Source organism: Bos javanicus, chromosome 1, assembly GCF_032452875.1.
Source record: "Bos javanicus breed banteng chromosome 1, ARS-OSU_banteng_1.0, whole genome shotgun sequence".
In the NCBI taxonomy this organism is placed as follows: domain Eukaryota; kingdom Metazoa; phylum Chordata; class Mammalia; order Artiodactyla; family Bovidae; genus Bos; species Bos javanicus.
Window position 1 is genome coordinate 91564853 of NC_083868.1, and position 19462 is coordinate 91584314.

General features: G+C 36.4%; 1 protein-coding gene across 8 annotated transcripts in view; it reads right to left on the reverse strand.

The window, feature by feature from the left end:
* NAALADL2 (N-acetylated alpha-linked acidic dipeptidase like 2) overlaps positions 1–19462 on the reverse strand; it is a 1576761-nt gene that overhangs the window by 147465 nt on the left and 1409834 nt on the right. The window lies entirely within an intron of this gene.

The window sequence follows — 19462 nt, forward strand, 5'->3', positions numbered from 1 at the left end:
TAGAAAGCATCACTACAAACAAAGCTAGTTGAGGTGATGGAATTCCAGTGGAGCTATTTCAAATCCTGAAAGATGATGCTGTGAACGTGATGCACTCAATATGCCAGCAAATGTAAAAAACTCAGCAGTGGCCACAGGACTGGAAAAGGTCAGTGTTCATTCCAATCCCAAAGAAAGGCAATGCCAAAGAATGCTCCAACTACTGCACAATTGCACTCATCTCACATGCTAGTAAAGTAATGCTCAAAATTCTCCAAGCCAGGCTTCAACAACACGTGAACCGTGAACTTCCTGATGTTCAAGCTGGTTTTAGAAAAGGCAGAGGAACCAGAGATCAACTTGCCAACACCCGCGGGATCATGGAAAAAGCAAGAGAGTTCCAGAAAAACATCTATTTCTGCTTTATGGACTATGCCAAAGCCTTTGACTGTGTGGATTACAATAAACTGTGGAAAATTCTATAAGAGATTGGAATACCAAATCACTTGACCTGCCTCTTGAGAAATCTGTATGCAGGTCAGGAAGCAAGAGTTAGAACTCGACATGGAACAACAGACTGGTTCCAAATAGGAAAAGGAGTACATCAAGGCTGCATATGGTCATCCTGCTTATTTAACTTCTATGCAGAGTACATCATGAGAAACACTGGGCTGGAAGAAGCACAAGCTGGAATCAAGATTGCTGGGAGAAATATCAATAACCTCAGATATGCAGATGACACCACCCTTATGGCAGAAAGTGAAGAGGAACTCAAAAGCCTCTTGATGAAACTGTAAGCGGAGAGTGAAAAAGTTGGCTTAAAGCTCAACATTCAGAAAACGAAGATCATGGCATCCAGTCCCATCACTTCATGGGAAATAGATGGGGAAACAGTGGAAACAGTGTCAGACTTTATTTTTTTGGGCTCCAAACTCACTGCAGATGGTGACTGCAGCCATGAAATTAAAAGATGCTTACTCCTTGGAAGGAAAGTTATGACCAACCTAGATAGCATATTAAAAAGCAGAGACATTACTTTGCCAACAAATGTCTGGCTAGTCAAGGCTATGGTTTTTCCAGTGGTCATGTATGGATGTGAGAGTTGGACTGTGAAGAAGGCTGAGCACTGAAGAATTGATGCTTTTGAACTGTGGTGTTGGAGAAGACTCTTGAGAGTCCTTTCGACTGCAAGGAGATTCAACCAGTCCATTCTGAAGGAGATCAGCCCTGGGATTTCTTTGGAAGGAATGATGCTAAAGCTGAAACTCCAGTAATTTGGCCACCTCATGCGAAGAGTTGACTCACTGGAAAAGACTCTGATGCTGGTAGGGATTGGGGGCAGGAGGAGAAGGGGACGACAGAGGATGAGATGGCTGGATGGCATCACTGACTCGATGGATGTGAGTCTGAGTGAACTCCGGGAGTTGGTGATGGACAGGGAGGCCTGGCATGCTGTGATTCATGGGGTCTCAAAGAGTTGGACATGCCTCAGGGACAGAACTGAACTGAACTGAAGTGATTACCTAAATGTAGATGTTAATTCAATTATAATAATCCTATCACATTATGTACATTTTTGGAAATTTGAAATGCAAATGGAGAAACTATTTACCAGAAAAATTGGATTTCAAAGACAATTTTTGTTTCTTTTCTTTTTTTTTAAATTTTATTTTATTTTTAAACTTTACAATATTGTATTAGTTTTGCCAAATATCGAAATGAATCCGCCACTGGTATACCTGTGTTCCCCATCCTGAACCCTCCTCCCGTCTCCCTCCCCATACCCTCCTTCTGGGTCGTCCCAGTGCACCAGCCCCAAGCATTCAGTATCGTGCATGGAACCTGGACTGGCAACTGGGTACAAATACAATCATGATATTAACATTATAATTGTTCCTAATAGGGTTCCACTGGTGTTGGCTTCTTCTGCTGTTTCTTTCTGTTTGATACACCTAATACAGTAGAATCATAGTGCATTAGCCAATTGCAGTTTTTCCTAAGTCTACAAGCACAATTTTTCAATGGAATACATGGTATTTCTGGTAAACAAATATGTGAAAGCATCTGCTGATTACAGGCACACAAGGGATAGTAGAGACATATCTGTAACGAGAGACTGAATATACAAATAATGGCTGGGCTATATATAAAAAAGAACACTAATCCACAATCTGCAACAACTAGACAGGATGTCAACCTACAAGTTCTATAACACACAACATCAGAACAGCCAAATTTTACCAAAACTGATAGATTCTCTAATTTCCTCCCCCCATTTCCAACACAGAACCTATCAGAAAAAGTCAAATATTCTTCACTCACCTGTTTAGGATGCCCTGCTTCTAGCTAGCCTTTCTGCAATTTCCCATGCTTACAGCTTCCAATTAGAGCATGTGTAAAGTCTTCCCTTTTCCCCACTACAGACCTTTGCTACTCTTTTGTCTGCCTTAGAGCTTCTGCCAAAGACAAGTAATGAAGTTTCATTCCCTTGCTCTAGTAAGCTCTGAACAAATAGTCTTTACTCATTCTCATTTGAGTGGTCTTATTTCCACAGTAGTAATCATCCATGACCCACACTGCTTAGTCTGGAGCACCCTAAAGTCCTCAGGATGGCTCCTCTTACATTCTCCTCTTTGCCTTTCCACTCCAGCAAGCAAAACAGTATTGCATGTTCAAAGACATAGCCAACACCACAGATTAAGACTCAACAACTACTCTACTGCTCTTACATATTTTTCAAGATGAATGTATATTTCATATTTAAAAAAGAACACTTATCAACCAACATTGTCCCATCACTATGTTGTGTCCTACTCTTTGTGACCCCATGGACTGCAGCATGCCAGGCTTTCCTGTCCTTCACTGTCTTCCAGAATTTGCTCAAACGCATGTCCATTGAGTCATCCTCTGTCATTAATTAAATACAAACAAGAATGAGTTAGGAAGAATGATGAAACACAAACTGGAACTTACTTTATAATGTCTTCATCCAGGAAGTCAGGAAAATTGATGAGATTTGTTTAAGGTTCCTCTAAAACCCTATGATTCCTTACATTTTCTTAATACTTCCATATAGCCTCCTGTAAGCAACTTTAGGTAGTAAAGTTTCTGACTTTTAAAATGTCATATATATTGCAAAGCTCATAAAAAGCAGCTAGATCTTGAATACTTATCTGATTCTTCCCTGAGTTTTAGAACAGCTAGCTACCTTTGTTAGAACAACTTTGGTGATTCATTTTCTAAAGGAAAATCAGTCTTTAAATTTTCTAGCTTTTTCCTCTGAACACATAAGATTTTATTCTCTTAAATCTCATTCATGGAAGTTTCCTGAGCTTTTTCTGAACTCATCTTCTACTGGCCAGATAACAATATTCATCTTTCTTAAATTTATTTCAATCAACTACCTCAGTTGAAGCCAACGGAAAACTTATCAGTTAGCATTAAAAAAAAAAAAAAAAACTCTTATTTTTAGACACAACTAACATGGCCACCTCACGTGAAGAGTTGACTCATTGGAAAAGACTCTGATGCTGGGAGGGATTTGGGGCAAGAGGAGAAGGGGATGACAGAGGATGAGATGGCTGGATGGCATCACCGACTCGATGGACGTGAGTTTGAGTGAACTCCCAGAGTTGGTGATGGACAGGGAGGCCTGGAGTGCTGCGATTCATGGGGTCGCAAAGAGTCGGACACGACTGAGTGACTGATCTGATCTGATCTGATCTGATGTGTGTGTCTGTGTGTTTATCACAATCCTGTACTTTATTTATGTAATTCCAGAAAGGGCAAAGAATATGTATTTAATAAACACTTGCTGAGTAAAAATGATTTGTGATAGATCAAAGTTTAAGAGTATTAATCTCCTGGAAAATAATTATATTATATGGATTTATACCCTCTCAAGTAGACATGGAGGACAGAGCCATAAGGGGCAGGAGCAACTTACAGGCTTTCAATGGGAGATTATAGCTATACTCTCAAATAAAGAACTAATATCCTGCATTACTCCTGGAAAAAGATAAAAGTTAGTGAATGTATCTCATGTATATTAGCACACCTAAGAACTCCAGTATTCTTGCCTGGGAAATCCCATGGACAGAGAACCCTGGCAGGCTCCAGTTCATGGGGTGGCAAAGAGTCAGACACGACTGAGCAACTACACAACTAGCACACCTGAGGCATAGAACTACTCAAGAAAACTACTTTTATTCCTTTTTTGCCTGTTTTCTATAAGGTTATAGAAAAAAAAAAAAAAAACTCAAAGACTCTATTCAGAACAATTATATGTATATACACATACATACTGGAGAAGGCAATGGCACCCCACTCCAGTACTCTTGCCTGGAAAATCCCATGGACGGAGGAGCCTGGTAGGCTACAGTCCATGGGGTCATGAAGAGTTGGACATGACTGAGCGACTTCACTTTCACTTTTCACTTTCATGCATTGGAGAAGGAAATGGCAACCCACTCCATGCAAGTATATGGATGTATACATAAACACACATATTTCTTCATGTGAATAAAGAATATATGGGCCCTCTGGTTGTCTCGAAGTCATGTCCAACTCTTGTGATCCCATGGACTGTAGCCCACCAGGTTTCTCTGTCCACGAGATTATCCAGGCAAGAATACTGGAATGTGTAGCCATTTCCTTCTCCAGAGGATCTTCCTGACCCAGGGATCGAACCCAGTTCTCCTGCATTGCAGGCAGATTCTTTGCTGACTGAGCCACCAGGGAAGTCTTAATTTCCCGAGTTTGTAACTAGTGGATTCAAATCAGATCTTTCTACCAAGAATTTGCACAGCTGGAGCTTGGGGCATTTTGCCACAATATTTCTTTCTTGAAATGATCCTGCTCTTTAGCCATACAATTTAATAATAAAAACAAAACTTGAAAATGAAAAAATTTATATTTGGGGGGAGATTTTACAGAACATTTTTCTACAGAATCGTTTTGGTTTCCAGAAACCAGAAACTTTAACAATTCAAAGTTTGAGCTTCATGTGTTGTTGTATATTTCTGAATTGCTCATTTTGTGTGTGTTTAGTTCTCTTTTTAATATTTTTTGAAGTATTATATGTATATATTTCAAGTAATATTTGAATTAATGAAAATTAATGAAAATCTAGTGCTATATGGTCTTTGAGGCCAAATATTATTTGACCAAATGCTCTATTCTCTTGGAGATTATGGAACTAAATCCACTTTCATGTGGATAAATGGGTATGCCTGTCTCTTAAGTAACTGCCATGGAACTCATGAAAGTAACTCATGGAAGATGCCACCAAATATTTCCAAAATCCACATATTTTAATTTTTAATCAATTCGTCTAAATATATGATATCAGAAAATCTGTCTTGATTTTACTCTTACAGGATGTACAACTCATATTACTCTTTTCAGGCATCTGGTCATCAGAATCATTAGAATCATCAGAATCAATTTTCTTACATTCTACTTCCATAGATTCTTTCTTGAAGTGTATGTATATATATAAAATTCTGCCTTCCCCACCCCGCCCCCCATCGGTGAGATTTTCTGTTCTTTTTCAAATTCAGTTGAGAATTTATGTTGGAGACAATTATGATTTACAGGATTATGAGATTAAAATGGTGGACAGGTTGGTTTTGGAGTCAAATTTTACTTTCGATTCCAGAGTTAGCCCACAACTCAAAGTCAATTTCTACATCTGAAAAACAAAAAGAACAATACATTTTCACATGCAATTTTTTGCACAACTTTAACACCAGCACACTGTAACCAGTTGTTCAGCAGAAAGTGGCTAGTAAGTCCTATCTGTAAAACACACATTTTGTGAAAATAGGATCCTCCATATCCTCCTCCAAGGTATGGGAGGAATCACATCTGTGAGTGTTCTGCTGCTCCTATGGTTCAGCTGCACAAGCTCAAGAGGGCATAAACTACAGAGACCTAGTTTGAGCCTCCTCATAATATCTAAATTCTGTAGCATTTGTGGTGCTAGTGCAGTCTTAAGACTGACTGATGGATCCCAAATGCTCCTGGGCAGGACAGAATCCATCAGTGAGACCAGTAGGCCACCTCCTTAAAAGAATATCTCAAGTTCATCATTTAGCCCTGGCCAACATACTTTTCCAATTTGACCTCCCCTTCCTTATTTTTCTCCTTTATATCCATTACAGTCTAGTGAAACTACCCATTTTTGTGGCCCACAAACCCATCCTGTGTATCCACATCTCTGCTGCTGCTGCTGCTGCTGCTAAATCGCTTCAGTCGTGTCTGACTCTGTGCAACCCCATAGACGGCAGCCCACCAGGCTCCCCCATCCCTGGGATTCTCCAGGCAAGAGTACTGGAGTGGGTTGCCATTTCCTTCTCCAATGTGTGAAAGTGAAAAGTGAAAGCGAAGTCGCTCAGTCATGTCAGACTCTTCACGACCCCATGGACCACAGCCCACCAGGCTTCTCCATCCATGGGATTCTCCAGGCAAGAGTACTGGAGTGGGTTGCCCTTGCCTTCTCCTATCCACATCTCTAGGCTTTGCTAACTCTCTTTCCTTTATCTGGAGTTCCAGTTACCTTAATTATTCCCTAAATCTTTTCTCTCAAGACCCATCACTTACAAATGATCCCCCAGCTGGGGTGAGAGGAAGACTTCCTGCCCTGAATTCTCATTAATTTATACTTGCTTTGTAACACTGATTCATTTCTAACTCTATTACAGTTTTGTATGTATGTCTCAGCTCCCTGCAAGGATACATACCTCTGCATAGCTTCTAGCAATGCACTCTGTATATGCCAGATGCTCAGTAAGACCTATTAAATAAATGTTGATATATGTCCCTGAGAACACTGGATCAGAGTAGTTTTCTGAGAATTTGGGGATTAATCTGAATATTTCTCACTCTTTCTATAAAAACTAATTGCTAAACTAGAAAATGTTCCAACATTCTCTTCAGAGGCAGACTTACAAAGATAAAGATCAGGTAATAACATGAGTTATGCCATTTATTTTCTATTTTTGCAAACCTAGTGTGATGGTCAGTTATTAGCCTCGCCCTTTAAAAAAATTTTTTTAAGTAGACCATTATATTACCATTTTAATTTCCACAGGGAAATGATGACCAATAAAATGTATCAGCCTCTAATGGAATACTAAATATTATTATGTTTAATGATTATAAATTTGAGACATATATCATTGTTTATTACTCAAAGGATATTCTAAAATTATCTCCCATACATTTAAATCTGTTTTTGGAACTATTGTACTATTCTAAGGAATCATTTTTGAAAATTATTTTATCTATTTTTTCTCAGAGCTATTGCTGAAAAGATGGTGTCTGCTCATTAGAGTAGCTTTGATATTGAAAGAAAAAACAGCACGGATTGTACCTGCACAGATTAAAGAGGGTAATAACTATGCCTACAGAAGCAAGGCATATGTCCCTAGACTAAAAATGCCGTGCATTTGTTTCAGCAAGCATTCTTTTAAACATCACTATGAAGATAACAACAGATGCTGGAAAGTAAATTTCAACAACAAAATTGCAACGTGGAGTCTACAATTTGAGAGTATTTTGATGGAAGAAGTAGGAAAACAGAAAAAATCACTATTCAAAATCTGAAGCGATCTTGTTGGAATCTATAATTTATGCATAATTTAAAACAAAGCACTCTAGATAAAATTGCAAGCATGCATTGTACAAAAATGTCCAATTATTCTAGAGACTGGATTCTTTTTAAGGCATCTATATGGGTCTCACCATAAGCATGTCAAATTAGGCAATGCAAACACAGCAAGCTCCTGAAAGTCTAAGAGCAGTGAGGTCGAAAATGCTCATTAAATACAGAGTTCTGAATCTAATTTTATGTTTACCAATTACAGTGTTGAAAGGCCCCAAAATCTTCACTGCCATATTACTAGGAAAGACCTACCATTGGATTAAATAATTTATTTACCTGAATTCCTGTTTCTATATCCTTAAAAATCTGATAGATGAAATGGGAGATTGAAGAGGACTAAATTCATTTATTGATTAATGACAAAGGACAAAGGACTCAAAAAACAAACAAAAGCCCCTAAAGTCACTTTTTGTTTTAAATATGGACATTTTACAGAGCTATCTTAAAGATTGGTACCCCTCCCTCTGCAATGTTAATTCCTTCCATATCTCCAGAAAGTCACTATAGCATACAAAATAGATACACCAAGACAAAGTGTTGGAATTCCCAAAGAATTAATTTACTATGAATATCCTAAAATGCACTAAAACTTATTTTGCCAAGAGAAAAATAATAATAAATCACTACAGCCTATATACTGTATTCTTCTACCACTTTTCAGAAATATGTTCACACCAAGGATTTGTTAGTGCTCTCAAGAACGTGTCTTGTATATATACCATTTTACATTTTATAATTTATTTATGAGTCACTTTTTGACTTCTTAGACATACTTTCATTGCTGGAAGTAAAATACTTTCTCTATTAAAAAAAGAAACTGATATTTTTTTAGAATGAAGAATTAAATACACTCAAAGTGGATTAAGTTTTAACTTTACATTGGGCTATATTTGCTATGTCTATTGGAACAAGTGAAAATTTATAGAATATGAACTAAGAGCTTTATTATTTATTCATGACAGATTTATTTGAATTTATTTTCTTTGACTTACCAAAAGAACTTCTAGACATATTTCTTAAAAGGTTTTTTTTTTTTTAATTTCTACAAATCCCTATATAAAACATATTTCTCCACAGTAATATTTTTATATGACCAATATTTGCTATTATGGCATCAGTTATTTCTCCTAAAAGCAGAATAACCTGATTAAAATATTGGTTTTTACAACACAGATATTAAATAAGTGATATTATTATAGCTTCATAAAATTGCTGAAATTTCTGAAAAAGTTTATGTCATAGGCAGAAGATTAAATTCTATAAGATGATACAGAGAAAACTGATAATCTATGTAATATTCTTTTTTAGTGAAGGTAATAAATCATATCAATTTGTTGGCTTAAGAATACAAATAGGGAGTTTTAAAAGGGAGGGGTGAGTCACCTATGGCTGATTCATGTTGTGCTTTGACAGAGAACAGCAAAATTCTGTACAGCAATTATCCTTCAAATTTTAATTACTTAATTTTAAAAAGAATACAAATAGGTAATATGTATATAATTCGGCATAGGTCTTATTCATAAAATTATCATAGATTGCTATATCCAATATATATTTTAGTTGGACAATAAACCTAGTTTTATAAGCTATTTTATTTTTTTCTTACAAAGATAAGCACACTAAAGTAAACTTAGAAAATGCAGAGAAGGAAAAAGGAAAAAAAAAGCAAAAAAAAGTATTACAGTTTCCCCAAAGCCTTCATTCTTAAATCTACCTGAGATTCTTTATTCAATAGTTATAAGTATGTTTTGTGTATCATACTGTCTACATTTCAATTTAAACTTTTATTTACCTTTATATATTTACAATTTTGTTGGAAAAGATATTTAATTCAATGAACTTTAAATAATTCAGCATTTTGAAGTTCTTCATGGAAAGGAAAAACATTAAAAACAGAATTAAATGCCCAGAATTAATTGCCAATAACCATCATTTTTCCTCTTCTATTCTTTCCTAGTCAATTGACTAAACAACTCTAAGTGATGGGGAATCACAGCATGCATTGCATATACTAATTTAACATCTGGCTTTGATTTAACATTCTTAATTGTTTCCTTTTTTTTACCATTCCATGTCCATTCTTTCCTAACTTTAATTTCATCTTTTTGCATTGACATATAAAATAACGTTTTATTATTTCTGGGAAATGTAGAGAATATCTTTTTGTTTTCAGTTCTTAATTTGGTATTTAGTATAGAAAATCTTGAAGCAGGCAATAAAAATGATGCAGTGACTGTGCTTGCCAAGGGCATGTTACTTTGTTAACTTGATTTCAAAACTTACAGGTTATCCGTATCCTATTTTTTAAAACACAAAACTCTAAAGGGCTGCTTTGTTTTGGGGTTCAGCGTCATTGTTTTCTGTTTATTTTCCTTTAGTAATCCAATCTAATGCTATGTAAGTAAGACAATGATTTGGATACATTTTTTGAAAAGGTGTATTTTGAAAAATTTTTTCTAGGATTGCCTCTATTTACTCCTTTAAAATGTGCCTACTGCTCAATATCAATAATTTATCCAAGCCTCTATATTGAATCCTACAAGGCAATATCGATGATTTTTAAATTATTTCTCCCTTTCTTCTCAAAACATGAATGTCTGTTGAAGTCACTAGAGAAGATAAAGTATAATGTGGTGACAAATTAGATAAATTAAGATTAAAAACATTTCTTGAAAAGGAAAGTACTCAAAAGTTTTTTGTGAAAACTTTTTTCACTTTGCTAAGGATGTTTCTTTATTATTTTATTTCAGATTTTTCTGTGTGCTTGATTGTTTTCCCTCATTGCTACTTTTCTGTGATTTCTTAAACTTACTTGAAGTAAAAGTCACTCAGTCCTGTCCGACTCTTTGTGACCCCATAGACTGTAGTCCATGGAATTCTCCAGGCCAGAATAGTGGAGTGGGTAGCCTTTCCCTTCTCCAGGGGATCTTCCCAACCCAGGGATCAAACCAAGGTTTCCTGCATTGTAGGCAGATTCTTTACCATCTGAGATGCAAGGGAAGCCTAAGAATACTACAGTGAGTAGACTATCCCTTCTCCAGTGGATCTTCCCAACCAAGGAATCATATCAGCACTATTATTTTTGTTTCCTGTAGGTATCAACCTGTACAATTAGGAAAGGGATGTAAATTAGTAACATAAAAACTGATAAGAAGAAAATAGAAGATAAGGTTTTAAATTGCAAAACCTAGTATCAATTAAAAAATACTATAACAGATAAAAATCTCAGTAACACCTTTAGTTATGAAATTAATACATTCATATGATATGAAGCTCTCTCTGCTGCTGCTGCTGCTGCTAAGTCACTTTAGTCGTTTCCAACTCTGTGCGACCCCATAGACAGCAGCCCACCAGGCTCCCCAATCCCTGGGATTCTCCAGGCAAGAACACTGGAGTGGGTTGCCATTTCCTTCTCCAGTGCATCAAAGTGAAAAGTGTAAGTGAAGTCACTCAGTCGTGTCCGACTCTTAGCAACCCCATGGACTGTGGCCCACCAGGCTCCTCTGTCCATGGGATATTCCAGGCAAGAGTGCTGGAGTGGGGTGCCATTGTCTTCTCCGGAAGCTCTCTCTAAATATACATAAATATATATAACAATATATATATGTATAAAATAGCAACTCTACATATGTACACACACATAAAATACAACCAATTACAATATACAATGAAAGCAATGACTACCTACTAAAGGAAAGAAAAAGTGCCTAAGGATAAATTTAATAAGAAATGTGCAGTATCTATGAGAAGAAAACTTATCATGGTACTGAAGACACAAAAGAAGATTTGTACACATGAAAGATTTGACAGGTTCTTGTGGAAAAAAAAAAAAAGATTAGCATCATAAAGGCATCCTTTCAATTTAAGGTAACAACAGGTTTCAGGTGCCACCAATAAAACTAATAAGTTTGGTTCTGGTTTTGCTTTTATATAACTATATATGATTTTCGAATTTGTTAAAAAAAAAAAAGCATACTAGCCAGAAAAACACTGAAAATGAAGGCGATATAGAGACTATTTTTACTGGATATTAAAACCTATTATCAACACTCCATATTCTAAAATTTTAATTAATTGAAAACTAAAAATTCAGAAAGTGTTATACTTTTAGACACCCACACAATCTTTGTAAAAGATAAAGGTAGTGCCTTAATCCAATGTAATGTCTTAAACTTTATATACCAAAGTCAACAAGGCGTCTTTTTTTTCCCCCCTACTTCATAGTTTTCTTTTCTCTAGATAAATGAAGGTGTCTAAATCTGGTAAAGTCACTTCAGTCATGTCCGACCCTGTGCGACTCCATAGACAGCAGCCCACCAGGCTCCCCGGTCCCTGGGATTCTCCAGGCAAGAACACTGGAGTGGGTTGCCATTTCCTTCTCCAATGCATGAAGGTGAAAAGTCAAAGTGAAGTCACTCAGTCGTATCTGTAAGGTACAGTTAAATAACTCAGAAAAATAATGCTTATGTTCTGAGTTCCCTATCTCTGACCGAGTTCATACTGTGGGTTAAAGTATTTGAAGTTATACAGCTATATAATCTTATGCATCTCAGGATCTTATGTTTTCTATTTCACATTTTCAGCAAGTTGAAATACTCAGCCTTCAATTTGTTGTTTGCCTTATAGTTATTAGATCATTTTCCCTCAAGATTTGTCATTTTTATCTTCAACCACTGGTATGAGGAAAGGCAACATTAAAATCACCATGCCAAAAAAGGAAACACAGAAGCACATTAAAGGCAATAAAGTCTTGGGATTCACTCATTGAAAGTCGTTTATAAGGTAGAGATTTTCCAAATAAACCATATGATTTGAGTCCATAACATGCATTTTTACCCCCTTTATGTTGCTTATCTAGTTACTCTGAGTTGTAGTTGGAAGAAGGGAGCCATACCATGGTGTATAAGTTTTAGAGTCAATTTGGCTTGAGCATGAATCCTGTCACACAATTTATGTGCAAAATGTGGGCAAGCACCTTAACTCCTCTGACCCTCAATTTCCTCATTTGTTAAATGTAGGTAATAATATTTATTATAGAAATGTCTAAAGATTAAATAAAATAATGTATGTAAAGTGGGTAATTCATAGCAGTAACTCAATAAATGTAATTATTAATATTACAAGTGATTCAAGCACAAGCATAAAGGCATATTTCAAAGGTAACTCATGGATCAATAATGAGTTTTTCAAATATGAGAACTTGAAAAATTACTAACAAAGAAGAATCGACATGGAAATATTTAAGATCTTATAGAGAAAATAGAGTTTGAGAACTATGATAATCAGAAAATCCATAAAAACCCTTATCACCATTTTTTCACTAAAATAAAACAAGACAGCTTGTTAGGCAGAACACTATGAATAATGCTTTTAGACACCCTGAATTATTAACGTAATTAATTGTCATTTATCATCATTCAGTTGATGGACTCTTTTCTCAATCTCTTCCTTCTGTAATTCCAAAGAGATTTTTAAACATTCATTTTCTTAATTTCAGCAGATGTTGTGCATATTGAGACCCCCAGCTACTCCCATATTTGGCTATCCAAATTTTCACTATCATTCTGATTTCATGGCTCAGGGTTCTTGAATCCTGTTTCCTAGGTCTTATCACAATCCAGGAAGCAATGTAATTTGAACAGTTGAGATGAAACAAAACACAGAAACAGTAACAGTAACAATCTGGGGTGATTTTTAATAAACATCTTTGGTATAACTAATAGATTTTTCTCAAGTTTGCTACGTGATAATAAGTTTATAGCCATGATGCATGCCTTATTATCCTTTTACAACTTATTCCCTCAATTCTTAACAGATATTGAAATATAGCTCAAAGGCCCTGTATATTGACCCTCCTCTTCCTTAATTTCTGTCGAGACTCAATACTGTATTTTACCTTTCATATTCACAGCCAAAGTTTTAAGTTGGCCCAATATGAGTGACTGTAGAAATTCTGGAGTAAAAATCCCCCCAGATCTCATGAAAGACTAACAGAATCAAGCCTTCTATGTATATTTATCTATATTCTCTATGTATTTTGTGTACATACTAAAATTCCTCCCAATCATAATTGTTAGTATAGGAAGTATTACTAAAGCCCCAAGGCATTCTGAAGAGCATATAATGTATTTGCTTAACAATGCAATTATATTCAGTTAGTAATAACTCCAAAGATAGAAGTACAATTTAAAAAATAAAAAGGAGGTCAAGGTGATAGAAGAGAGTATAATGTCTATTGGATAAAAAGTCATCTCAAAGTTGCAGGTCCTTTTAGCCTGAAGCATATGGAGATTTTGACAAAGGCCACAGTAAAGAACATGAATGTTACAAAGCCCGAAAGGCTACAGTCCATTCACTTTCTTTATGAACAAAGTAAATGCTGAGTATTTGTTGAATTACTAAAATTGTAGACTTAATTCAAATATTCAATGAACAGCTTGCATAAGATAACTACAATACACCTGTATGAAAAGTCCTTTACTGCTTTAAAGAAAGTTTAAGTCCATTTATCCTGTAAATTGCATTAAGTAGCAGCAGGATTCATTAGGAATGTTTGTAGTCGGTGGGAAGAAGGATTTTGTATTTAGCAGATAACCATGTGATAAGTATGGTTTGGCTAAGGATATAGTTGAAATCTTATGTGAGGAGTCTGGTTAAAAACTTTTGCATTATTTTTCAGGCCCAACCCTTGGCAATTACAAAGGCTTTCCCTGGTAGGCCTCATGGGAGAAGGCTGATCTCCCCACTGGAGACATGGTGTACAGCCAGTGTGCTGCTCTCCTGAAGGAAGTTGTACTCTAGGTCACAGGCACCCTTACCAGTCACTCTCTTTGCATATTTGCATGCTCAGCCCAGGTACCTTTATTCCCAGGCCTCTGAATCTGAGGCTCTGAATACAGGTCTTCTTCAAGAGCTTTGGCTGAGATCTACTGGTTGGGTGGGGTAGAATATGGAATAGGGGGAAAGAAAAGAGAGAACTTGAAGACACTATTCCTCTCTCTAAGTGAGCAGTATTTCTCACTCTCAGCTCTTCCTCCTTTCCCTCTTCTGGACCACAAGGTCCATAAGAATTCCCAAGCCATTTCTTCTGGGCTCCCTCAACAGAGAGACTCTCTTACACCTATGCTAATACACTTGACCCTTGACCAATGCCCCCATTCCATGGAGGAAAACGGGACAAAGGAGTCAGCACTCTATCTGGTTTTAGACTTGTACTTTTATCACCATAATAAGTGGTTAAATGCTTGTCTTTAATTTTTTAGCTTGTTTCCTTAATTGTCTTCTCCAATACTTAACAATTCATCTCTGTCCCTCCCATCTCAGTTAAGCTCCTGGCAATATGTCATCATAAAAGTCTATAATACTACTCAATAATCTTGCTTTTCATTAAACACAAAAATACAGTTAACCTCTAAAAATGATGTCTAATTTCTTGCAGAAAAAGGAACACACATTGAGAAAATAAATACTAGTAAAAAATATTGTTTGTGTTAATTTTACAACTTCAAGAAAAAGTTTTCATTAATTTCTGATCTTAGGGAACCCATAGAGTCTTCATAATGATAGTTTATTTCATTCTTCATAGCAAAACTTTTATATAGGATCATAACCTTAGGACTCCTAAACACACAGAACACTAATTTGTACTTTGATACTATGTGTTGCTTTCCAAAGCTATATATGACAAATACTGAGGGAGTTTGGTGCATGTAAAGACTATCAGCTCTGGACTCAATGTTCTGACCCTATTTATTTGTTAGACCCATAATCTAGGACCAGCCAATAATTACACCTGACTCTTCTATATCAAAGATGGCTAGGAAGATCAGGTGGAGCTACTCTGTAAACTGCTACATGTTCTCATCAGAATTTCTAATATTCATTAAGATGTGCATAAACATTAACAGATTTAATGGATATTAGCAACAGTACATTTAATGTCACTTGGCCACAATGGCATAATATCTACCTCATAGATGTTTTATCAGATTAAAATGCTAATGCAATAAACTCCAAATGGATTAAACATCTAAATGTAAGATCAGAAACTATAAAACCCCTAGAGGAAAACATAGGCAGAGCACTCTCTGACATAAATCACAGCAAGATCCTCTATGACCCATATCTCAGAGTAATGGAAATAAAAGCAAAAATAAACAAATGAGATCTAATTAAACTTAAAAGCTTTTGCACAATGAAGGAAACTATAAGCAAGGTGAAAAGACAGCTTCAGAATGGGAGAAAGTAATAGCAAATGAAACAACTAACAAAGTATTAATCTCAAAAATATACAAACAGCTCATGCAACTCAATACCAGAAAAATAAATGTCCCAATCAAACAATGAGCCAAATGTATCCAAAAATGGGCCAGTATTCATCCAAAGAAGACATACATATGGCTAACAAACACATGAAAAGATACTCAACATCACTTGTTATCAGAGAAATGCAAATCAAAACCACAATGAGGTACCATCTCACGACAGTCAGAATGGCTGCCATCAAAAAGTCTTCAAGCAATAAATGCTGGAGAGGGTGTGGAAAAAAGGGAACCCTCTTACATTGTTGGTGGAATGCAAACTAGAACAGCCACTATGGTGAACAGTGTGGAGATTCCTTAAAAAACTGGAAACAGAACTGCCATACAACCCAGCAATCCCACTGCTGGGCATATACATTAAGGAAATCAGAATTGAAAGAGACACATGTACCCCAGTGTTCACTGCAGCACTGTTTACAATAACTAGGACATGGAAGCAACCTAGATGTCTATTGGCAGATGAATGGATAAGAAAGCAGTGGTACATATACATGATGGGATATTATTCAGCTATGAAAAAGAAACTATAAGAAAGGTTTTAGTCAGTTCTAATGAGGGGGATGAAACTGGAGCCTATTATACAGAGTGAAGTACATCAGAAAGAAAAACACCAAGACAGTATATTAACGCATATATATGGAATTTAGAAAGATGGCAATGATGACCTTATATGCAAGACAGCAAAAGAGACACAGATATAAAGAACAGTCTTTTCGACTTTGTGGAAGAAGGCCAGAGTGGGATGATTTGAGAGAATAGCATTGAAACATGTATATTACCATATGTGGAACAGATCACCAGTCCAAGCTGATGCATGAAACAGGGTACTCAAAGCCAGTGCACTGGGACAACCCAGAGGGATGGGAAAGGGATGAAAGTGGGTGGGGTGTTGAGGTTGGGGGAACATATGTACACCCATGGCTGATTCATGTCAATGTATGGCAAAAACTACCACAATATTATAAAGTAATTAGCCTTCAATTAAAATAAATTAATAATTTAAAAAAAGAAAAAAAATGCTAATACATAGGTGGCATTTGGAATAGTGAATAGAACACAGCTTATCATGCTCCAATATTGATCACTGCACTATCATCTTCACCATCAACATTTCCTTATAATACATCTACAGGGTAAGTGGAACACACTCAGAAAGAAATATAATTTAGAAGGATCTATGTTTACAAAAAAGATCTTCACGACCCAGATAATCACAATGGTGTGATCACTCATCTAGAGCCAGACATCCTGGAATGTGAAGTCAAGTGGGTCTTAGAAAGCATCACTACGAACAAAGCTGGTGGAGGTGATGCAATTCCAGTTGAGCTATTTCAAATCCTGAAAGATGATGCTGTGAAAGTGCTGCACTCAATATGCCAGCAAATTTGGAAAACTCAGCAGTGGCCACAGGACGGGAAAAGGTCAGTTTTCATTCCAATCCCAAAGAAAGGCAATGCCAAAGAATGCTCAAACTACCGCACAATTGCACTCATCTCACATGCTAGTAAAGTAATGCTCAAAATTCTCCAAGCCAGGCTTCAGCAATATGTGAACCGTGAACTTCCCGATGTTCAATCTGGTTTTAGAAAAGGCAGAGGAACCAGAGATCAAATTGCCAACATCTGCTGGATCATGGGAAAAGCAAGAGAGTTCCAGAAAAACATCTATTTCTGCTTTATTGACTATGCCAAAGCCTTTGACTGTGTGGATCACAATAAACTGTGAAAATTCGAAAAGAGATGGGAATACCAGACCACCTGGCCTGCCTCTTAAGAAATCTGTATGCAGGTCAGGAAGCAACAGTTAGAACTGGACATGGAACAACGGAAAAGGAGTACGTCAAGGCTGTATATTGTCACCCTGTTTATTTAACTTATATGCAGGTTACATCATGAGAAACGCTGGACTGGAAGAAACACAAGCTGGAATCAAGACTGCTGGGAGAAATATCAGTAACCTCAGATATGCAGATAACACCACTCTTATGGCAGAAAGTGAAGAGAAACTAAAAAGCCTCTTGATGAAAGTGAAAGTGGAGAGTGAAAAAGTTGGCTTAAAGCTCAACATTCAGAAAACGAAGATCATGGCATCTGGTCCCATCACTTCATGGGAAATAGAGGGGAAACAGTGTCAGACTTTATTTTTTTGGGCTCCAAAATCACTGCAGATGGTGACTGCAGCCATGAAATTAAAAGACGCTTACTCCTTGGAAGGAAAGTTATGACCAACCTAGATAGCATAATGAAAAGCAAAGACATTACTTTGCCAACAAAGGTCCGTCTAGTCAAGGATATGGTTTTTCCTGTGGTCATGTATGGATGTGAGAGTTGGACTGTGAAGAAGGCTGAGCGCTGAAGAATTGATGCTTTTGAACTGTGGTGTTGGAGAAGACTCTTGAGAGTCCCGTGGACTTGCGAGGAGATCCAACCTGTCCATTCTGAAGGAGATCAGCCCTGGGATTTCTTTGGAAGGAATGATGCTAAAGCTGAAACTCCAGTACTCTGGCCACCTCATGCGAAGAGTTGACTCATTGGAAAAGACTCTGATGCTGGGAGGGATTGGGGGCAGGAGGAGAAGGAAACGACAGAGGATGAGACGGCTGGATGGCATCACTGACTCGATGGATGTGAGTCTGGGTGAACTCCGGGAGTTGGTGATGGACAGGGAGGCCTGGCGTGCTGCCATTCGTGGGGTTGCAAAGAATCGGACATGACTGAGTGACTGAACTAAACTGAACTGAAGAAAACAGACAAATACATGATATAGCCTTGAATCTTTATAATAAAAGCTCATACATATTTTGAACAAGAAAATATCTTATTATGTATTACTTAATTTATTATAGTATTAAATATATTTAAATTCTAATATTTAGAAAGTATAATAGTGATTTGAACTAATTTTCCACCAAAATTAGACATACTCTGAAGAATGTATAAAGGAGATTTCTGAGTCATGACATATTTCTAAGCTTTAAACTGAAAGATTGTGACTTTATATATCCAGGGTAACTTATACTTATTTTGTAAATATTTGTTATCCATTTAAAAATATTATTCATAATTCTCAAATCTATGGAGATATAACAAACTAACAGTGTAAAGCAGATGATAAAACTGAGAATAAGAATAAATTTAGATAAAGATTATAAAACATGTTCTTTATTGAACAGTCTCTGATGCATGCATATTATATGATTCTTGCATAGAGAAGAAGTTTAAGCTAATATGTAAAGAACTTAGTTCTGGAATCCAAAAGTCCTGGATGTGAATCCAGGCTTTGATATTCAGTAGATGTGTGGCCTTGGCTCAGAAATGTGGCAATTTTTAATCTGAGTTTCCTTATTTGTAATATGGGGATACTGGTTATATCTACTTACACGAGTACTATAAGGTCTAAACAGGATCAAGTGTGTAAAACACAGAACACTGGCATAAGATTAGATAAAATATTATTTTGATAAATGAAGTAAATTAATGTACAATCTGCTTTCCTT